This window comes from Rattus norvegicus, chromosome 2, assembly GCF_021556685.1.
Source record: "Rattus norvegicus strain SHRSP/BbbUtx chromosome 2, alternate assembly SHRSP_T2T, whole genome shotgun sequence".
NCBI classification, from domain to species: domain Eukaryota; kingdom Metazoa; phylum Chordata; class Mammalia; order Rodentia; family Muridae; genus Rattus; species Rattus norvegicus.
The window spans coordinates 170,500,206-170,524,432 of NC_141535.1; the positions used below are offsets into that span (position 1 = coordinate 170,500,206).

The following is a 24,227-nucleotide window of genomic DNA, read 5'->3' on the forward strand; positions in this document are numbered from 1 at the left end:
TTTTCAGAGTTGATCCTAGGATACAAAGATGTCAGATGAAGTTCACCATCTGAAGCAAAGAGCCGCTGTCTGGAATGGCTAACAATTTATCTTGAGAAATCTTACTTTCCTTACCCTAAATACCCTAGGAAATGGCTAAGTGATTTGTGTTTTCCATAGACAATAACAGTGTTCTGGTGATGTTGTTCCAAAAAAATCCTACAAATGAAGAAAAATATATTGTGAGTGCTATTGTGAGTATACTGGACTTTAAGCAATGAAGACATTTTATTCGTATAAATTAAAGCAGAATGGCAGTGGGCTGCTTTTAATTCACATTGTCCATGAAATCGCAGGACTGCGTTCGTCTCAATTTTTCACGCTCATTGTCTCCACTTTAAAATGGTCAGCTTCAATTGCCTGTTATTGGCTCAAGTTGTTCAATTTGTGACCAACAATTAAACAAGTGAACTTAAATGCCATTATTCGGCATGTGGTCTCAAATGCCATTTAGAAAAGCCAGCTGTCTTCAGAGAATATCTAAGTTTGTCCCCAAACCTTCAGATGGGTCTGTCTTTGACAATGAAGAATGTTGTGCTTAGGGATTGGAAAAGATTATTTAGAGGTATGAGAAAAACTAAAATCAAAAGGACCCAGTACCACAGTCACTTAAATTATGGCGTGAATGTATGTTTGTTATTTGCAGAATCAGCTTGTCAGTCAGAGGAAGACAACTAATGCAACAGCGCATGCTGCCCTAAAGCCCACACACTTGAGAATGGGGAAAAAATGTATGTCAGAAATATCTTACTTTGAGAGTTGAAACTCTTTGTTTCTAATCACTGATCTCCTCAAGTAAAATCGAGACCTTTCATAAGAATCTCTCGGCTTGCAATGAGCACAATTTAATAGTTTTTTGTTGCAAATACCTAAGAACAGGTGACTATACAGGAAGTCCTGGCCGTCAGCAATGCTTTCTGTATCATCCAGGTCAGGATTATGCATATTGGCTTTCTGTGTCCCTGGGATTCTACATGTCAACATTATTGACGGCTGCTTATACTTGACTTTAAACAGGGTTTACTCATGATTGTCTTTTGTAGAAAAGTTTATCACCACCACAAGACTCGCTTAGCAAGAATATAATTTACAAAATATTTCCTAAAGAAAACCAATTTTACTCCTTTACAAAGAACATACAAAGTAGTGTTGAATGTATACATAAGAGAAAACAAGAGAAGAATGCCAGTACTCAGTAGGCTTATGCTAAGAACCCTGTGGGCTTTTATACTCAGGAGACTTGCCAGTCCTGAAAAGGAGAGGCAACAATCTAACAGACTATTCATCCTTTCCGTCTTATTTAAATGGTTCTGAAAGACAGATATTTTATTCTTAACAGCCCAAGACATTTTCTACAAGGAAATGTTTCAATTTTCTATTGAATAGGAATCATAGGAGTGGCGTTTAAATTATGTAAAATCCCGGATTAGTAGAATGCAAATTAAAGAGGCATTATAGTAAAATAGAAACAGACTGTACAAACTTGGTTTTAGAGGCACTTCCAAACTTCAGCTGCAAGGAGAGATATGGAACAAGTTCCAGTTACCCAGTGACTGTGTGGGCAGGGGCTGTCTGTTGAGTCTGGAAGGGTTCAAACATCTAAGTGGCCAGGAGGCTATTTCCCACAGATGCCATATTTAACCTTAGACGTTGTTCTGGTTAGTAGTTGTTTTTTGTTTGTTTGTTTGTGTTGTTTTTAAATTTTAATTTGGTTCAAGCTAGGTTCATACAAAAAGAGGGAACCCAGCTAGACTGAGGAAATGTCTTCATCAGATTGGCCTGTAGGCAAATCTTTGGGGGAACTTTTGTGATTAATGATTGCTATGAAAGGTCTAGTCCACTGTGGGTGGTGCCAAGCCTAGGCAGGTGGGCCTGGGTGGCATACAAAAGCAAGCTGACTGAGTGATGGAAAGCAAGCCAGTAAGTAACACTTCCTGCCCTGACTTCACTCAAGGATGGAATGTCCTTAGGGGTGTGTAAACCCAATAAACTCTTTCCTCCAGGTTTACTTTGGTTGTGCTGTTTATCAGACCAAAGACAGAATGGATGGGAAATGAACACACTTTTAGAAGTCACTGTTGCTGTGAGAGTAAACAGCCCTGAACCCACCCCACAAGAACCTTCTAGGACTAAACATGATCAAAATGATTTTCATAAATAATTATTAAACACCACGTCAATCATCTATTCTTTTCTTATGTATATAAATAGGGTTTTCAAGAGGCTACATGGTATGGTATGCAGTGCTGAAATAGACTTGAGAATCAGAGGTGAAGATCAAGCAGGCGTCTATTAAGCAAAACATCAAAGAGGAAAATATAAAGCAATTCACTCTTCTTGGTTAACGTATTTCATTTTATCAGATACAATTTCAATATGTTAATTATTAATAGATAGATCCAACACAAATATGTCTTTAGGTATCTAAAATATTTTAAAGAATGCAGAACAACCCTTAGATTAGCTACATTGAAATTTACTGTCTGACAAAATAGAACTGAAATTAATTATCCAGATTAGTACTTTTGTGTTGAGTTCTCCAACATTTTCCAAGCATTTCCATGACATCATTGGATCCTCTTTCTTTCATTCTCTTTGAGTGAAGCCTGCTTCTACTTCTCCATGTCTGCCCAACTGAAGGCACTTTAAGTAAGTGCATATCACTCTTTGCTTTTATGTTAACATGTCCAATTTAGTTATAAATGGGGAATACCACTCATCACCCTCATGCTGGCCTCTTCCCTCCCACCCCCGTTCAGACTTTCAATAGAAGTCATCTTCCACTAGATATTATACATACAAACACACTTTGGATCCCTACACTCTTTCATGGTGATCACCATGGAGCCCCTGTGCTGAAGCTCTGTTCCAAACTCCAGGTCTCTGCTTTAGTTCATTTGCATGATACTATGTTTGCATGAAATGAGCATTTCTATGAATGAATCTGGAATCTTACCTGTGTCGAGACTATTTAGAGAACAAAAGAAATATGTATTCACTTGAGGGGGAGAAGAATCAAACACCCTGGTCTGTTCCCTCATCAGCAAAGAATACCAGTGTGTTAAGAAGAAAGGTGGATGTTCTGAATCTAAAAGGTATTTCCTTTGTCTTTAACTAGTGCTTAGGATAGTAGAGAGCCATAAGTTGGAGAAGGGGTGGTTCCGTGTATATGAATCTGGTGATTTGAATGAGAATGCCATCCATAGATCCATTGATTTGAATATTTATCCCCGGATGATGGAACTGTTTTGGAAGGATTAACAGGTATGGTGTTGGAGAAGGTTTGCCACTGGGGGCAGGTATAGACTTGAGGCTTTAAACACCCATACCATTCCCAGTTAGTGTTTTCTGCTTTGTATTGTGGTTCAAAATGTAAGCTCTCAGCTACTGCCTGTCTGATGCCATGCTCCCTGCCATGGTAACCATGGGCTCTAATCCTAAGCTGCCTGAATATGGTGTCTTACCACAGTATCAGAGAAGTAATTACCATACTGTGCAAACATGAGGACATGAGGACCTGAGTTTGACCCCTCAGCACTGATATGACAGCCAGACAACATGGTGCACATCTATAACTCCAGTGCTTGTGAGAAAAGAAAGGTGATTCTTAGGGCTCAAGCCAAATCAGTGAGCTCTCCCACTTTCACAAGAGACCCCCATCTCAAAAATAAGGAAGGGGCTCTGTTAAGACCAAAACTTCCTCATTTACCCAGTTCCTACTACCCATAGGTAAAGTGTCCCTGGGTTCTGAACATCTCAGTCTAATCTTCTTTAGCTGCACAGCTCCTTGTGCCCCACAGGTAAGAGGGTCACTGGAACCTGAGTCCTGAGATTACACTTCTGCAGTTCCCTTAATTCCCAGTTCTGACTGGTAAGAAGTCCCCAAACCAACAGCCCCACATCCACACTTTGATTCATACAACTAGCCCAAGATGCACAAGTCCCAATTAAAAACAACAACAACAAAAACAACATAAACATCAAAGACTTCATGTCTTCTCCAAAAATTACAAGCATTATAATAATGGACTTACAGACCCAGAGAAGCTAACTAACATGTAGGGCTCAAGAAGGGATGGATGAGTCTCACTGTTTAGGGAAAATAGAATAGACATCCCTGCTAGTTGTGGGGTGTTTGATACAGTGTAGATGGTGGATAGGAGCAAGAGAAATCAGATGGAGGGAGGAGCAGGGGCCTCTCTGAGAGGAGTTAGAAACCCACTGCAGGAAACTCCCAGAAATCTATGAGAATGACCATGAAAGACTCCTACCAGTGGAAGACCCAGATCCAGAACTGGTCATCTTCTGTAATCAGGCAAGACTTCCCATGGAGGGATTGTGACACCAAACCATCCACAAAACCTTTGATAAACAATTTCTTCTACCTACAAGATGCGCTGGGATAAAAAGTGGCACAGAATTTGTGGGAATGGGCAGCAAATGACTGGTCCAAGTTGAAACTCATGCCGCTAGAGGGAGCCCACCTCTGACACTGCCTGGAAGGCCAGGAACCAGAGGCTAGATAACCCAGAGACCCAGGATAGAATCAAACAGGAATGGAAAAGAACAAAACAAACAAACAAACAAAAACCAAACCAAAACTTAAAACAACAAAACAAACAAACAAAACCCAAAAGTCAATGAAATGAAACTATTCGTAATGATATTTATTCTACTATACTTGTAGATTGGTGCCTAGACAGATACAGAGATACAGCCAAATGTTAGGCAGAGTTTGAGGAATCTCCCAGAACAGGGGGAAGGATTGTAGGAGCCAGAGGTATTAAGAACAAGGAAACCCACAGAATCAATTAACCTAGGCCCATAAGGGCTTATCAAAACTGAAATGCTTACCAGGGAGTATGCAAAGGACTGACTTAGGCTCCCTCCACATATGTTACAGTTGTGTAGCTTGGTCTTCTTGTGGGACTCCTATAAGTGGAAGTAGTGGCTGTGTTGATTCTGTTGCAAGCCTTTGGGATAGTTTCCTCCTACTGGGTTGCCTTGTGTGGCCTTAATAGAAAAGGAGGTGCCTAGTCTTGCTGCAATTGATATGCTATGGCTGGTTAATATCCATGGGAGGCTTGCTCTTTTCTGAAGAAAAACTGAGGAAGAGCAAAGAGTGGAAGAAAGGGACTGGGCAAGAGGAAGGAGGGGAAATTGCAGTCAAACTGTAAAAATAAGTAGATAGAAAAAGGAAAAAAGAAAGGAAGGAATGGAGGAAGGAAGAGAAAAAGAAGGAAGGAAGGAAGGAAGGAAAGGAAGGAAGGAAGGAAGGAAGGAAGAAAGAAAGAAAAGCAGGCCTTGAACAAATTGTAGTTGGCTGTATAAATGAATGAGTGAATGAATGAATAATAAAGAAGAAGAACCTTGAACAACTTCCAAAGACTTCAAGAGAATGATTATGACTATAGGTTAACAACTCAAAAATGACATGAACATACTCCAACAGAACAAAAGCAAAGAAATGAATGGAATAAAGAGTTCGATACATAATCTGTAAACAGAATCCAGTGAAGTTTTAGGATTACTGAAGAAAACCCAAACTGAAGTGATATTGGAAATTAAAAACTCCATAAGCCAGTTATAAACCCCAGTGGAAAGCCTCGCCAATAGAATGGATCATGTAGAATAGAAGTATCAGGAGGACGGTATGGGAATTGGTTCACTCAGCAAAGGTCAATGATAAATTTATAAACTGCATGATCAAAATGTGGGAAAGCTTTGGGACACCAGGAAAAGACATAACCTTCAGAATATGGGAATAGGAGAAGGCATACCTGGATATAGAATATATTTTCAATAAAGTCATAGAAGAGACATTTCCCTTAAAAAAGAGATGGCCATTTAAGCATGAAATAAGCAGGACCAGAAAATAGACTCCTCATGATATATTATTAGAATGTTAAAACATAGCAGAGAAGGCTTCAAAGTCAAGTACTTATAAGGTCAAGTACTTATAAAGTCAATCATATGAGATAATCACTCAATATTCAATAGAAACTTTTAAAGGGACTGGAGAGATGTATTCCAGCTTCTCAGAGATCACAGCGGTCAACCCAGATTATTATACTCAGTTAAACTCTCCATTAAAACCAATGGAGAAATAAAAGTTTCTCTTGATAAAAATAGATTCAAGAAATTTATGACCTCCCGAAGCCAAAGCATTTGGGAAAGAAGGCTTCTATCTGAGGAGGTCACAGGGAATCAGAGAACCAGTACCTGGGATAGTTATTCTAAAGAGGTCTAAGGAAATCAGAAAATCAACAAAATGACAGGAATTATGACTTATCTTTCAATAACTGTGAGGATTGTCTCAATTCTGACATAAAAATGATGCAGATTTGCAAATTGAATCTGAAGAGAGTATTTATTTACTGCTTCCAAGAAGTGTACCTTGTCATCAGTGATAGATAAAATAGGTTAATAGATGTAAACAGATTATCCCAAGCCCATGGATCAAGGGAAAGGGCTGGTGTACCTATTCTTATTTCTGCCAAAAATAATCTTCAAAGCACAACTAGTCAAAAAGATAAGGAGGGCCACTCCATATTCATGAAAGGCAAAATACACTGAAAGAATATTACAATTCTAAATTATATATACACACCAAACTCAGGGGTACCTAATTTTATTAAAACATGCTACTAGATGTAAACCAATAAATAAATCACAACTTGAAAGCAGGGATGACTTCAATTCTCCATTCTCACCAACAGGCAGATCATCTGAACAAAAACTAAACAGAAAAAACTGTAATTTTAGTGCTAAATGCCTACATCATGACATTTGAGAGACCTTACATTAATAATTTAATGGTATACTTATAGGTCTTGGGAAAATAAAAACAAACCAAATTTCCCAAAAATAGTTGATAGGAAGAGGTAACTAATTTCATGACTGAAATGAATGGAAACAAACAAAAATACAGAGTCAATTAAATGAAGGGCTGGTTCACGAAAACTATAAATAAGAGTGGCAAATCTTTGGTGAAATTAACAAAAATAAAGAGAGAAATGGTGAAAATTAGAAATGAAAATGGAGACAATTGATACCAGGGAAATTCAGAAAATCATAAGGAAATACTTTAAAAACCTGTATACCATGGAAATGAAAAAATGCAAAAGAAATGGATTCATTTGTAGATGCAGACAGCATACCACAATTAAACCAAGATGGTGTAAGTAATTTAAATGAATTTATAATCAGCAACAAGGTTAAAGCAATGATAAAATGCCTCCCAACTAATAAAAGTGCAGGTATAGAAGGATTTACTGCAAAGTTCCACCAGAACTGTGAAGATGTATTAATGCCAATAAAACTCAAATTAATATATTAATACATTAAAGGAAGAATTCCAGACGTTTTTTTTCCTGAAGCTGTCATTCACCCTGATTTCAAAACCAGATAAAAACAAAAAGCAACTTACAGACCAATCCTTGCAAACCCTTGAGATGAACATGATGTAGTCTCTTATTCTCTGCACCTTCGTCTATCATGTATCTCTGTGATCATTATCATCTACTTCAGACAGAAATTTCTCTGATGGTGGTCAAGAGATACTTTGATCTATGGGTTTAATGATAAGTCATTAGGAGTTTGACATTATATCTATTTTGCAGAATAACAGCAGTAAGTTCCCTCCCAGGATTTATGGCCTGTTTTACCATAAGATTCTCAGCTCTATAATGGAATCAAGTATTGGTTTCATCTTATGGAAAGGATTTTAAATATATCAAAAACATGATGACTGGTTACTCTTATAATGTTTGTGTCACCGTTGCACCGATGGGCCCATCTTTTCAGGCCAGACACTATTGTAGCTCACAGATTTTGGACTCACTTTTCTCCTCCATTAGTCTGAGTGGCACCTCCAGCACTACAAATGCTAAGCAGTAGGGTAAAACGTCTAAGTCAAGACCTGCTTGACTTGTCCATGTTCTGTGACTCAAGCAGATGGTGTCCTCAGCAATAGGGTGTTATCATCAAGTTCTAGAGGGTGACTAGTAGGGCACTGCTGCACTGTTGCAGGATAACTTTTAACATTCTATGTATGTATGTATATAAAAGTATTAGGAAGCTTTTACAGCAATAGGTTTCCATGTGACGTTTGAAAAGTTGTTAGTATTATTTACATATACATCTCATCCTCAAAAGACTCAGAGATCACTAGGAAAAAGAGGACGTAAAGAGTGTAATAGTCAGGGGTGGGGGATGACCACCTCTGAAATTTAAATACATTTATATAAATTAAGTGAATTTATAACAAGCAATGAGATTCGAGCAGTAGTATCTCCCAAGCAGTAAAAACCCAGGAGTAAATGGAGTCTGAACCCAGCAGGTCAGCTGCATAAAAGAACTCACAGTCATTGTGACAGTGGACAAGCTCAAACTAGAGCAAACACCAGCCTGGTAAGGGGAGTTGGGTAGAATAACAACCTGCCAGGCTGGAGCCTATTTTTGCAGTAGTGGGATGACAGCTACTGGGTAAGTAGATACTTTCTGAGTGGATTTGAGGCCTGACCCAGTCTGATGCTTTAATCCTAATCAAAAGCCTGGTGAGGTCATAGGCCATAGGATAGAGTGTAGCTTTGTTATGTTCCTAAATGGTCCTGGTGGCAAATTGCCATCTAATACTTATGTTTCTAGCTACAGGCCTGGGCTGATTTAAATCTTCTCATATTGAACAACATTAGTGTAGGGATAGATAATTGGTGAAAGCACTGAGACTACGAAATGAGGGTTCAGCCATTTATGTTAATTTTTCTCCACTCGGGATCAGGGAATGTCTGGAAAAGCCGATGGGAGGAATGCAAGAAGCAAAGGACAGGGAGGAGTGTGGTAAAGCAATGTCTTCTGGGATGGCATAAACATGGCTGTGGTGATCATGTAATCACAGCACCTGTGGTTACTGACGTAAGACCTACGCAAAATCAAGTTGGCCAAAGTTCTAGCTTAGATGAGTAAGACGCTTTCTGCCTTCTACCCCTCAGTAAGGAGCCATTGACTAGTTGCTAGGGAGAAGAGAACCATTCTATTTTGAATGGCCATGGTAGATTCTCATACTTCAGTGGTAGATTCCATACCTATACATACGCTTGTGATAGTACAAAGTGGGCTTAACGGGTTGTCCAAATAAAACAAAACAACAATAAAAGCAAACTCATGAAATTTGAAAGTGGTTGTTTTATAAACAATAAGAGGATATGTATGGGCTGGAGAAACAGCCCAGTGGTTAAGACAACTTGTTCTTCCAAAGAACTTAGATTGGGTTCCCAGCACTCACATGGCTCACAACCATCTATAACTTAAATTTTAAGGGACTCAATGACCTCTTTTAAACTCTGAAAGCACCAGGCATCCATGTAGTCCACATACACACATGCAAGTAAAACACTCATTCATATAAAATAAATCATTTTTTTAAAAGGATATGGGAAGAGAATTGGAAGTAATAGGATATTGTGTTGTACACATGCATGTAATTGTCAAAAATAAAGAAAAAAATGAACTAAAAAAGGTAGAAAGTAATAAAGAATGCTGATATTGACCTCAGGCTTCCATGTGTACATATATGGAAAAGCCCCTTGCCCCCACACACATGCATATACCACACACATACAAGAACCATAAAGCAATTAAGAGATACATTTCTTCTCATATTTAAGTCAGCAACCGTACAACAACAAGGAAATACTTCACTGGACAAATTGAACAGCAATCAAGTTGAATATAAAGGACATTTCTGTACAAACAATTAATGTATATGGATGCCAAGTCCCCGTGTGTGTGGCAATAGGATCTGGAGGAGTCATGCGTGAAGACAATTACACTATGACTTGCTCCTTCTCCAAACCTTCTCCAGACAGCTGGGGAGGACTGGCTCTCCAACTCCTCTTGGAATTTATTTTAACAGCATGATGGTACTGCCCTGAAATGCAAAGAAATTCAGAAACAGACCTGAAAAAGATTTTATTTCGAACATTTCGTAATTAAGAGCCTCCAAGAGCCACAGAGCTTCTCAGGTGGTCTCTCAGTAACAGATGAGCTGTTTTCCTAGGCAACTTCAAGGCAGCTGGCTGGCTTGGCCAAAAAGCCAAACACTACTGATGGGAAATGTGAGCCTCAGCTCAATGGCATGCGGCTGCTGGGGCTCCTGGTCAAGGCAAGGAAGTGGAGATAGATTTTTACAGCCCTGTCCTATCATACACACAAGGCTAAGAACGCAACCCCGAAGGGAAAAGAAGTGAAAATAGAGATCCTGATAATCCTGGTAACAGAGCCAAAGTAGACCCTTTAAAAAAACAAACAAACAAAAAACAAAACAAAACAGAACAACAACAAAATCCAAACAAACAACCTTTTTTGTACATTTTTCTCCAAAATAACTCTGCTTTTTTTCCCCAATAGAGTTATACATGACTTGAGATTCCAAGGTATTATTTAAGATGGGAAAAGCTGACAACTAGACCATAACAGACCACATTGTTGCAATTATCTCCCTTTAGAATCCCTGTAGAGTTCTCCGGTGGTGGGGGCTGGGGCTGGGGCTGGGGGTGGCCATGGGAGCACAGCCGAAATGCATGCTGGGTATCTATATGAGGTGCTTGGCCACTGAGCGGTGCAAATGTGCTGATTTTAAAAAGGTAGCAGAAAGCATTGACAACAATGCCTTCCCGTCTATCGTCTTATTTCTCACAAACGCTGTTGCTCACTGTTGGTGTAATGCTGCTGCCTAGGTCTATTAAAAATAATTTTCAGACTGCAAGTAGTTTTCTCCCAATTAGCTTTGGAGGCAGACCACATTATATTTATTTTTGTAAAAGGTAACATGGAGATAATGCTAAAAAGGGCAGAGACCTCTTCTCCTGGGAACAGCTATTCAGTGTAGTGAGAATCAGTATCTATATCTCTTTCTCTCCCTCCTCCTCCCCTCACCCTCTCTCCCTCTCTCCCTCCCCCCTTTCTCCTCCCCTCCCTCTCCTTCTCTCTCTCTCTCTCCTTTCATTTCAGTACAGGGAAAACCAGATGGGGTTTTCAGAATACAACGTATTCAATCTTCTTTGCTAAGCTTGACTAGAATTGGTTAAGTATTAAGAAATTTATCAACAAAGGAAAATAGCACAGAACATGTGTTGTTTCTTAATTAAAATCGCCCCCCCAAAATATTAATAAACACCAAATGTGTAAGTCTAGATGGAGTCAGGCACTAGAATAAATTCACAAGTACAATTCAGTGAGAGTTTCTGTGTGTGCACACGCACATGTTGCCTTGCTAGGGCCTCAAGTGTACCAGGTACCTACACCAGACAATGGCTAGCACCAGACAATGGCTAGCACCAGACAATGGCTAGCACCAGACAATGGCTAGCATGGTGCTTTGTGCAGACATCCACTCTCAACTGCTGCTGCTCTTATTTGGAGGTCGTGAAGTGTGGAGTGAAATCCAACAGCTACGTAGCCTTCTTCTCTCAGATGCATCTCCTTTGTCATGACTCTTTGGGGGCAGAAGTAAACTCAACAAAGACTGAACTGGCCCCAGCATCTTGCTGTTGAGTGTAAGACCCTGGGAAGCCAAAGAGAGAAGAAACTTCCTGAAATGTCTGAAAACAAGGGGGTCAAAAATGAAATCTGCAGGCGAACCTTAGAGACGCTAAGAAATGGCTTATGAAAGACTCCTACTAGATATAAAAAGAGGGTAGGTCAAAGGCCAGGAAGCAGGAAGACAATATGTCAGAATAACAATGGTTCTCAACCTTCCTAATGCTGAAACCCTGTAACACAGTTCCTCATGTTGTGATGAACATACCCCATCATAAAATTATTTTGTTGCTGCTTCATAACTTTAACTTCGCTGTAAATATCTGATATGTAAGATATCTGATATGTGACCCCTGTGAAAGGGTCATTCAACCCCCAAAGGGGTCCAAACCTACAGGTTGAGAATTGCTGGAATATTTATTTATTAGGGCGATGTTTAAATGTGTCAATGTATATGTGTGGCAGTCAGAAGACAAATTCCAGTGTGGGTTTTCTCTATCTTATTTTTGAGACAGGGTCCTTCATTCTGAAGCAAGAAGTGCTCTGGGCTTGCTGGCTCATAAACTTCCAGGCAATTCTGTTTCTGCCTCCCATCTTGTTGTCAGAGCACTGAGATTGTAGATGTTCACATCTGGCCTTTTACAGGCACAACCAGGTTGAACTCAGGTCATCGGGCTTGCTTCCTAAGTACCTGGAGCTGAACTGAATGCTTAGTTATACACACAACCCACAGAAATTCATTTCTCAAAGGAAGATCTGGAGGCTGGGAAATCCAAGTTCAAGGTGCTGACACTCGCTGAGCGTCTTCTTGCTACATCCTCACATGGCAGTGGAAGGATGAAAAGGGAATGGCCTGCTTTCCGAACATCGCTTTACAGGGAAGTAATCCATTGTGATGGTGGAGTCATCCTGACCTCATCATTCACTAGGAGGTCCTTCCTCCTGCCATCATCACATTGAGGATGAATGGTGATGGTGGTGGGGATCTACATTCCAGACATAGCAGCGATGTTGAGTGCGAGGAAGTATGGTAAAAGAGGCATGGAGGATGTGGAGAAGCTAGCAAGGGGACAGCTGTGACATTTTTTGTGTTTATAGTGCTGGGGCCAAATGCAGGGTCTTGTGTATGCTAGGCAAGCTCCCTACTGTTAATCTGCTTACCACTGATCTTTCTGTAAGGTTTCTTAAGCCTCAACTAAATGATGATAAAATATTTCCAAAATAACTAACTGTCTTAATTTCCACCTTCACTCTTCATAAAATGCTCAACACCCAAATGCATCCTAATAAACCAATTCTATTTTGGATGCTGAAGTCACCTACAAGCATTGTGGATGACCCCAGAAGGGGTTTTAGAGGGAGGGAAAGCATTGTTAACACACGCCTTTAGAAAGCAAACTTCCATGGACAATCTTTCTTCCCATTTTATTTGCTCCAGGAATCTCACTCCTCAGCCTCCTCCCCTATACCTACTTCTCTCTCCTCACTCTCCTGATCCTCTGCCACTGCCATTTCTTCTGCTCATCTTGGCTTATACTCTGGGCTATCTCTTCGGTGGTACAATTTGGCCTTCTCCTACTCCTCACCTATCATCTATCCCTTTGTCAAAACCAAACTTCCAGTATCTATATATGACAAAGTATACCTTCTCTTCAGAGGGTAAGGGAATCATAGTTGAGTGATTTCAATTCCTGAGTTGAGAGTGGCATAAGGAACCCAAGTGTTACTCTAGCTCAGCAACTCAGCCCAGTGCAGAGGGACACTTATGTCCCTGTGTGATCAGTTGACTGACAATCTCTGGCTTGCTGCTGCTGCCCAGCCTCATAAAACAACATGGCACACCCATCGCCAGTCCTTTCAAAGATCTGAACTTGTCCATGCCTAGCTCCTGTAGGGTAGACATCCTCGAGTCAAAAGATTACAAATGAAGCCATCATAAGTCAGAGACTGCCTATACTTAAAATTAAGTTTTCCAATCATTTCTCTGAGTTGTAACTCTAATGTTTAAAACCCTATTTTTAATGATGGTTCTTAAAGGGAACCTCCTTAAAGGGTTTTAACCTCCCTCCTAGCCCACCACTCACCAAAGGTAGTGAAAGAGAAAGGATATGGAGGAGGCGGACCTGTTTAGAAATAATGGTTCTTTGGAGCAACTCCCATCTGTGTTGTCAGAAAATCAGCAGTTTCATTCACAGGTTTCTAGCAGCAGCTCGATCCACTCACAAACACTTCACAGATAAACCAGTAGTCCAGTTCGGTGGAGTCAGGACAGCAAACATGAATCAGCATTAGTGGCACAATCTAGCAGAGACAGCCAGGCCTTCGCAGGAAGGACCAGGGCTAACAGGAACACCAGGAGAAGTTCTCAGCTGTGAGATCAGTGAAGATGAGAGACCCAAGCATTATGCGGATAGCTCTACAAGCAAGCCTAGCTCAGCCTCCTGTACTGTCCCTTGAGTTCTATTTGTACTCCCTCCAAGCCTCGTGTGTCCTCTACATGTCTTGTCTCAGTATGTCTTGCCTCAGCACATGAGTCTGTTTCAGCTGACATTGCTCTGCCAATTGGCCGAGTCTGTGGAAGCAGCAAAAACCTGTAGCATACCACCAGAAGTTTCCCTCTATGGAGTCCTCATAAATGGAGCTCAACTATGCAATGGAAGGTGGACCAATACATGTGTGTCGTTAGTGAAGAATCCTTTATCACATGTCCTTTCATGTGCTCGCTTTGGCAGAAACATTCTTCACAAGTCTACCTTAGCCCTTCACATGTTTGCTCCAGCGAAACGCCATCCAACATAACTTTTCAAAGAACCCTCAAGTTTTCACTTTACTGAGTTCTTTGTTCAGAATAATCTAAATTTGAGTCAAGCTTTCTCTATTTACATGCTAGAATGGAGTGGAAAGAAAGTTGGACCCAGTTGTGGTTTTGTGACTTGGAGTCTGAGCTTAGCCACTGAGTTGATGGATGGGAATTTTGTACATCTTGACAGTGTGGGCTTGGATGGCAGGTGCTTTCGGGACAGCTAGCACTTATGTAGTGCATCAGAGACTAGAGGGTGCTTTCTACACTTAAAAATCCATTAAACTCTCACAGGTGCTGTGGGCTATTGGGATGCTCATGTGGCAGATGGTGATATCCAAAGGTGTTAGGTATTCGTCTGAGGTCATATCCTTAGGCAGTAGCCAAGGCCGTTTCAAAACATTGGTTGAAGTGATGAAATTTTAGCGCACGGAATTTGATACTACACACTTCAAGAGCCATTTCTTTATCTACACAAAAAGACAGTCAAATAAATCCTGTGTCTAGGAGAGCTGATATCTTGGGAACAAATAGATAACTATGCTGTATCTGAATTTTCTAAAAATTCATTCCTATCTATGAACTGACTTGGCATGCTAGTCAACTTTTTTTTTAATTCAATTTTCTTCCTTTTCAGGTGTGTGTGTGTGTTTCTGTGTGTGTGTCTGCGTGCGTGTGTGTGTGTGTGTGTGTGTGTGTGTGTGTGTGCATTGCCTGAAGAAGCCAGAAGAGGGTCCCCTTCCGTGGAAATGAAGCCACACAACATGAATGCCTGGAATTAAACTCAGGTTCTCTTAAGAGCAGTGTGTACTCTTAACCACTGAGCCACCCTTCCACTTTTCTTATCCTTTTTGTAAATTAACCTTGTGTGGGTGTAAATCCCATCAAGTCACCATGCTGCCCTAGTAGTTTTCATGAGAGTCACTTAAGGAGGCTGGTTAGAAAAACAAATGACCAGGCTCCTGTCCCCAGATATACAATACAGATGGTCTAGTCTTGGGAGTCCAGGTAAGTCTGGTACTAATGGACCTAGGCCCATATATTTAAAAAGTCAGCCTTGCTCAAAGCCTTGTAGATCCATAGCACATAAATGTTCTTGAAATGGTCAAAGAAGTCATTGTTTTCAGAAAGTGAGCTCAAGTTTTATGTCTTTGCCTATCTGTTGTTGGTCATGACAAGATGCTGAAAATGCTGAATTCCACTTAAAGCCTTCCACCCTGCATAAGAGAAAAGCATTCCTTTTCATGTTCTGTGAGATAGACTACACAGAATAACAAAAGCATTGTGAGTTAGGAGAAAATTATAGGTAGATCTCAGGGAGAAGAACGCCAATAAGTAAAAACGAAAGGAGGCACAGAAAAGAGAGAGGTGGACCAGCACGGGCAAGTCTTATTTCAGTCAGCCTGAACTGTCACCTGGGGAAACTTAAAATGATGACTCCTTAACAAACCTAAGGATTATAGTGGAATTGGTCTGGGTGCAACCTAAGCACCAGCTGTATTTAAAAATCTTCCAGATGATGATAACATGTAGCCAAAGTTGAAAAATGAGCAAGATTTAAGGGCATATGGAGAGGAAACTGTAGTTGTTAGGGCTGAGTGTACACTGAGCTGAATGAGATCCCAGACCCTACAGTGTGATATGTGTGTCAACACTCCTAAAGACACACGTGGGGATCATGACTTTCATCCAAAGATATGGTTTCCACATGAACAGCACTTGCTTTACATGTTGGTTTCTGATGGCACTGATATGACATTAACCACACTAGATAGATACTAGTGAGTTGATCACCAGCGCCCTGGTGTCTGGAATACATGTAGAAGTGGACTCTTTACTGAGATCTGAGTCTGCAGGGGCCTCCTACCCTACATCTGAAGCTGTTAATGACATGTGGGCAGTTTGATTACAGTGTGGGCTGCTCTCTTTTGTCTTTGTGCTGAGGAATTGGCTTTGTGAGTTCCCATGATTTCCATGTATGTAAAATTGCAGCCATAATGTGGCGCTTCTATTAAATTAGGGGATTATGGCTGTGTATTCTGGCAAAGCTTCCAGCCCAGGTCCCCACACTGCTGAAGTCTTACTGTTTGACACTGACCTATAAAACACGTTGTAATGATCTAAAGTAAAAAGGCGACCACAAAGGCACTTTTGAAATGAGGGAAAATGTGGAGTGGCTTTGGCAAGTGCAGCCAAATCAAATCCAGCATTCCATCTCTCCTTCATTTTCAAAAGAGTCTTGTAAGTAAAAGCTTTAATATCAATATGAGAAGAGACAGGAGATGACAGTTCAGAGCAAAACCAGTGTGCAGAGCGAGCCAGGAGCTTACTCACCTGTAGTTTACTTTATACCTTTATAGCCTCATGAGGCAGACATAGGCTGCATTTCCACCAATGCAGAATGCGGCACAACTATGTAAAGATGCCTAGGACATCAGTCAGTACCCGCAATCAAAGTAACAGAGCAACTAATTTACATCTGCTGGACAGTCATTTACATTTGATGGTCAAAAGCAATGCCATCAGCATTCTCCAAGAAAGCAAGTTTATCTACTCTAAGTTCATTAAGAAAGGAAGGAAGGAAGAAGAAAGAAAGGAAGGAATGAAGAAAGAAAGCAAGCAAGCAAGAAAGAAAGAGATGAAATGAAATGAAATGAATTGAAATGTGCTAACCTCCCCCTCTTACCATCTCGACGTCAAGCTACCTATGAAGATTCCTATTACAAGTCCTAAACCCCTTCCCAAGTGCACTCCTCACAAAATGTCCTCCCCTTCTACATGAGAAGCTTCAGAACCAGGGGAAGCTGGGCTCGGCTCACAGCTCTGTTTTATCCTTGGTAAGATGCTACTTAGTGGCTCCAAGAACCCATTTGTTAACTTATAAGAATAGAAAGAACCACAGCCACACACCTTCATGGTGACAGGGTAGAGACGATGAGCTTGACACTCCTGGTCAAGGGCACAGCAGGCAACAGCACCTCCAAAACGTACACTGGGCCATGGGTCATAGTATTGTGGAGTTTCCTTAGATTTGGCATCCAGTGATTATTGGATATAGGGGACAAAAATAGTAAGTGCTCATTGTTTTACTTAGTAACTCTTCCTCTTCCTCCTCTTCCTCCTCTTCCTCTTCCTCCTCTTCCTCCTCTTCCTCCTCTTCCTCCTCTTCCTCCTCTTCCTCCTCTTCCTCCTCTTCCTCTTCCTCCACCCCTTCCTCTTCCTCCTCTTCCTCTTCCTCCACCTCTTCCTCTTCCTCCTCTTCCTCCTCTTCCTCCTCTTCCTCTTCCTCCTCTTCCTCTTCTACCTCTTTCTCTTCCTCTTCTTCCTCTTCTTCCTCCTCCTCTTCCTCCTCTTCTTCCTCCTCTTCCTCTTCTTCCTCCTCCTCTTCCTCTTCCTCCTCTTCCTCTTCGTCTTCCTCTCCTTCCTCTTCCTCCTCTTTTTCCTCTTCCTCTCCATCTTAACTTCTTCCTTTATGTCACTATTTTCATTGTTAGGATTCTTTTCGACATTTATTTGTTGCTTTAAACCCAAATATTAATCTTAATTTTGTCATTGTGGACTTTTCTCTATCTTTACTAGTTATCACATCTTTTGATAGTAAGTCATTAAAACTAAAACAAACAAAGAAACAAAGAGGTGCCAAGTAATGAGAAGGAACAAAAATGGAATGGGGGTTGTGAAAAGAGTGAGCAAAGGCAAAGATGGGCAGAAGAGGGCAGAGGGGAAATTGAGAAACTAGGTGAAGATTTATAACACACGTTTGAAGTTCTTGCTGTTTCTCAGGGAATGCTAGAGTCTCAAGCTGGGAGGTGGGGGTGGTACAACCATGTTTTACATTTTCTACCGCCTTACATTTAATACATGGTCAATAGATATTTATGAAAATAAATGGGTGAATTATCTCTGCTCTGCTTGGTTCTTACAAAAATAAGTATTTATTCGTTTTATGTGTATGGGTGTTTTTCTTATATTTGCATATGTGTGCACCATGTATGTGCCTACTACCCTCAAAGGCCAGAAGATTGTGCCATATGCTCTAAAACTAGAGTTACAGACGTTGTGAGTCGCCACATCGGTGCTGGGAACCAAACTTGGGTCCTTTGCCAGAGTGACAAGTGCTTTTAACTGCTGAGCCATCTCTCCATCCCCAGCTGCTACAATAATCACATTAACTAGTGATTAACTAGTTACTGATTAACTGAATTACTCATTCCTTGAGGAAGACATTAATGTTTATACTAAAAAAAATGCTGGCTTCAAGTATCTGTGAAATATTTAACCCTTTGCTAAGGAACTAATTTTTCACTATGATGACTACAAATTCCATTATTAGTAGGATACAAGAATACAACCATATTAATGACTTCTTAGATTTGGGCTCTTCCCATAGCTGGGAATTCTTCCATTGCATGAGTCTTTATTGTAGACCAGATGATCGCCATGTGGTCCTAGGGTCTGGATATGTGGAACACAAGGAGCAGAGACAGTGCACATAACGTTCTGGGATCAGAGTTCTGGCATCCTACCTCTGGTCCCTTTAGGGTCAAGAGCCCATTGATACAACAATTGTCAATCATTTATTACTTTGGCACCATAAAAATTCTGCCTGAATTCTCATCTTCTTTCCTTTGATCTCAGACCATTTCTTTCCTTCTAATTTAATTTTATATTTTTACTTATTTACTTTACATCCCACTCAATGTCCCCCTCCAGGTCACCCCTAACACACTCTTTCCCCTCCCCCCTCCCCTTCTCCTCTGAGTGAATGGGGCCCCTGTGTATGCCCCTCACCCACCCTGGCACTTCAAGTCTCTGTGAGGCTAGGTACTTCCTCTCCCACTGAGACCAGACAAGGCAGCCCAGCTAGAAGAAAATAACCCATAGACAGGCAACAGCTTTGGGGATAGCCCTCACTCCAGTTGTTTGGAACCCACACGAAGATCAAGCTATACATCTGCTACATATGTGCAAGGAGGCCTAGGTCCAGCCTCTGTATGTTCTTTGGTTGGTGATTTAGACTCTGAAAAACATCAAGGGTCCAGGTTAGTTGACTTGTTGGTTTTCCTGAGGAGTTCCTATCCCCTTAGGGCCCATAATCCTTCCTCTATTCTCCCATGAGATTCCCCAGCTCCATCCACTGTTTGGCTGTGGGTACCTGTATTTGTTTAGTCAGTGCTGGGTGGAGCCTCTCAGAGGACAGCCTCCTGTCTGCAAGCATAACAGAGTATCATTAATAGTGTTAGGGATTGTTGTGTGCCCATGGAATGGGTCTCAAGTTGGGCTGGTTATTGATTGACCAATCCTTCAATTATCCCCTGTGCCTGCATTTCTTAAAGACAGGATAAATTTTGGGTTGTAAGTTTTGTGGGTGGGTTAGTGAGTCTATTGCTCCACTGGGCTTCCTGTCAGACCATTTCTTAAACTTGCTTCTCCAGACTTTGACGTTGTAATCCCCAGAAAATTCCTTTCTGTTAATTCAAGTTCAGCTTCTATTATTTTCAACCAAGAACTCCGGATTACCACAGTGACAGTAGATGGAGTATTGCAAAGGTTGGATGAGAGCCACACACACTATGAACCAATAATTTATTAACAGTAGTGAGGGTTATCTGATTCGTGTATCCCACAATTAGCATTAGCTGAGCATAACCCACCAAACTATATTTTTGTTCCTTTTCATATTTATATTTATATTATTTATATTTCAACCTACCTACTGCCTAGCACACAGTAGACACTAAATAAATATTTTATTGAATGAATAAAGAAAATGCAATGATTGAAATTAAGAGTTCCAGATATGAGCTTGGTGCCAGGTAAGGTAAGCCAAGGGGTGGCAGGCTAGAAGAGGGATGAGAGGAAATTTTTCCAGGCTTCAGAAGTGGCAATGAAACATAAGCTTGTGGTTTATGTTCCCATGAAATGTACAGTCTAGCGAAAGAGGGGAGTGACATCCAAGAAACAATTTGAGAACAAACACTAAAAGCCAGAATTATATATAAATAAGGGGTAACTGGGAGAAAGTGAAGGGAGAATGTACGTACTGTGTATATTTGACATTTTCTATTGGTGTTTGCCTTTCAAATTATCCTTCACTTGCCAAGAATAAAGATGTGGGCAAGAAATAGTCCGGAACAGAGCATACATATTTTCATTCTATTGGTTTCGAATGATGTCAGTTGAAGCATTCCCTGTCTGGGTTCTGTGTATTGACAGAGTTGTAATGCTATGTTTGTCTGGGAAAAGATGAAGATTGAGTTCAGAAGTGGTTATTGTGTTCTTACGTTACAGAAGATGAGAAACAAGAGGCCAGGTCAGTGACATTGCTGACACCACTAAACCACTGATGGAGTGAATCAGATAACCTCTGAGTATCAGCTAGGCATTGTCAAATTAACATAGTATTAAGAGAATAACATATAGGCTATTTTCAAAAGCCTCAGGAAAATCAAAGGTGATACATATTCTTTGTTACCTCCTTGGAGAGAGGATAAATGGCAATCAAGACCAGAAATATGAAAAGGATTTTTGATCAGGGAGAAATGCAACCACTGGTTCCTTGAAGAAAGGCAGTGAGAATTCCTGAGAAAACCTTGGTGAGGGAGAGCCTGGAAAAGAAATACTTTTTAACAATCTGTTCCTCTCTAACTTATTGCAGAAATACTCTGATAGAGGTCAGAGGGCATGAAGGCCTCTTTAGATTGGCTTCCATTGAGAAAAGCTGTGTGGAAAAGGGTGGCAATTAAATTTGGAGGGGGAGAATTAACGTTTTTCAGAGTAATATACCCTCATGTCATTATGGATGTTATGGCCAGCATGTGGCAAGCGCAGATTAAAGACAACCAGATTCTAGATTCCTGTATTGCTTTCACGTCTTTCCCTACTTGGGATCTGCCAGGGGGCAGTGCGGCTGCTCTGTGAGGCTTCTCTCTCTCTCTCTCTCTCTCTCTCTCTCTCTCTCTCTCTCTCTCTCTCTCTCTCTGAGGTTCCTCCATGTGACAGTCAAAAGAAAGCAATTATTTTTGTTCACACATTGAAAGAATTCAACCTCATCTTCAAGCACCCTTGTTGCTTTGAGTAGCACATGGGATGTGTGGAGCAGAGCACCTCACAGTGGTAGATACGAGGAACAAAGCCATTGCATCATAAGCAGGAAGTACAAACAGAGGAGGAGGTCAGCTTCAAGGGCTTGCTCCTCAACAACGACAAAACCCCTTCCTTCCCCCGCACCTCTCCTTTTACACGTACTTTTATTTACCCTTCTAAAAAGGAGAGGGGTCTGTGTCTTCCCATCTTATTATATTCTTTTGAAATATAGGAACCCCTGAAATGACAAGAGATCAACTTGAAACTCTCCTACCTATGAGCACCTTTTCATCAAAATTGATAAGACCGGTGAGATGGCTTAGCAATTAAGAGCCTAGGCTCTTCTTCTCAAGGACCCCGATTCAGTTACCAGCACCCACATAGTCGTTCACAACCACCTGCATCTCTACTTCCAGAGCATCTGATGCCCTCTTCTGACCTCTGCCACTATTACAGATCATGGTGCAGAGCCCCACAGTGTGGTTGCTTAAATTAAGTTTGACCCCCCCATAGACTCACACTTTTGATTGCTTGGCCTGTAGGGAGTGGTACCATTAGGAGGTGTGGGCTTGTTAAAGGACACAACCAGTGTCCTTTTTGTTGCCTTCAGATCAAGATATAAAATTCTTTACTCCTCCAGCACTAAGTCTGTTTCTCACCATGACGATAATGGACTAACCCCCTAAAAACATGATCCAGCCCCAATTAAATGTTTTCCTTTATAACAATTGCCTTGGTCACGGTGTCTCTTCACAGCAATGAAACCCAAAGTGAGACATACACACACACAACACACCAATACACACAAAGTAAAAATAAATAGATCAAAATTCTTTAATTATGTTGTTTTTAATTGTGATGTGTGCTAGTAGATTTGAGACAATTACTCAAACTAGGAAAAAAAATTACACTCAAAAGCAGTGATTTACTACACATTGTAACCGCTTAGGAAAATCCAACTCTTTCTCAGAAGCAAAACTGCACCCCAGACCAGTTAATTAGAGCCTCTAATTGTAGGTTTTATATATCAGCAGTTTTAAATCTCCCTACACAGTTCAAATATGCAGCCAGAGTTGAGAAGTTTGAATCAGAGAATTAGGAAACTAGAGACCACTGACTACAGTAAGTTAAATTCTTAAATTTTGGAGAATGTGCTCATTTTAATTAAGAAAAATATTATAGGGTCATCAAGAGACTCAAGTCTAAAATTTCATAACATTAGGGTCTTATAGAGGAACTTAAAAGCAGGGAGGAAAGTAATTCACTGAATAAATGAAGCAGTGTAAAATTTCCAACTTTTAAAAAATGTTTTAAAAACATGTTTATTCAATCACTTCCACATTGAGAATAGCTTTCTGTAGATTTTTGCATCTGAGGAGACAACTCGAAAATCAAGAGAAAATTCTCTTGGAGATTATCAGAGATCTACTAAAGCAACCGAGACTTGATGGGCCATGACCCAGAAAGAAGAAAGAAAACTGAGCTGACATTCTCTGCAACACATTTCCCTGTAGGCTGTTTGTGAATTCTAGTCTTGGACAAGCGCTGACCTTGAGTAGAGCAAAGCAGAGGCAGCGAAGCCAGCAGGGCTTTAGGCAATCTTATGGGCTAAGGACCCGTAAGTCACAGTGAGGACGCCAAAGCATCTAGGACTTCAGAGACCAAGATCTTGGAGATAGGAAATCCAAACAAATAAGCCCAGCATTTAGTGGTTTTCCCCTCAGAGGAATTTCCCAAATATTAATATGTTCAGACAAGGACTCTGTAACCAAGTAACTTTGAAAAAACAGAGCAGTATTTCTAGAAGTCTCAGAGAGGTGGGGCTGACTGAAGTCTTAGAGATTCAGAGACCTTAAAGAACAGGATCTGGGGAATACTCCGGATTTTCTGTAAGACTGCTAAAAGTGTACAGCTATGCAACGGAATCCACCAAACCTCTCAGAACTGAAAGTCAGACTACAGTGGCTAATACTGACTGAAGTAAAGATACATATTCATCCTGTTGCCTATCTAGTAATGAAAATCCCCAGACATGGACACCATACCGTCATCTAGATCAGTGGATCACAACCCCTTTGACAAACCTCTGTCTCCAAAAATATTTCCATTGACCTTCATGTTAGTATAAAAATAATAGTTATGATGTATCAATGAAAACAATTTGATGGTTGGGGTCGCCACAGCATGAGGAATTATACTAAAGGGTCACAACATTAGGAAAGTTGAGAAGTACTGACTGTTAGAACCTCTGTGGTTTCTCAGTCTATCATTTATTTAACAATATGAGGTGAAGGAACCCTGATCCACTGATGGTAGGAATTTAATAGGTCCAACCACTACAGAATTCACCCTGAACTTCCTGAATTAGAAACAAAAACTAAAAGTAAAAATAGAGTTACTATATGAGTCAGCTGTACCACTCAGAGGACTATGTATACATGGTTAAGGATTGCTTTTAACCGAAGGCTCTTAAGTCAACATACCAGAGAGATACCCACACATCTAGGTTTACTGTAGCACTCTTTATGACAGCAATGTTATGAACTCTATGAGCTAGGTGAGCGTTGGCAAATGAATGCCCAAAAAAATGTGGCACATATAGTATACAGTTTTACTCATCCAGAAATAAGAATGAAATTGTGTCATTTTCAGGAAAATGGAGGCAACTGGGGACCATCCTATTAAGCAAAATAAGAGACCCAAAGAGCTAAGTATCCATGTTTTCCCTCATTCCAGGGACTTATATTTTATATAAGCATAT

At 40.6% G+C, this 24,227-nt stretch overlaps 1 pseudogene; it reads right to left on the reverse strand.

Annotated features, from left to right (window-relative positions):
- LOC147996316 (BCL2/adenovirus E1B 19 kDa protein-interacting protein 3 pseudogene) overlaps positions 1-23,584 on the reverse strand; it is a 54,366-nt pseudogene extending 30,782 nt beyond the window's left edge.
- Positions 23,585-24,227: the final 643 nt, after the last annotated feature.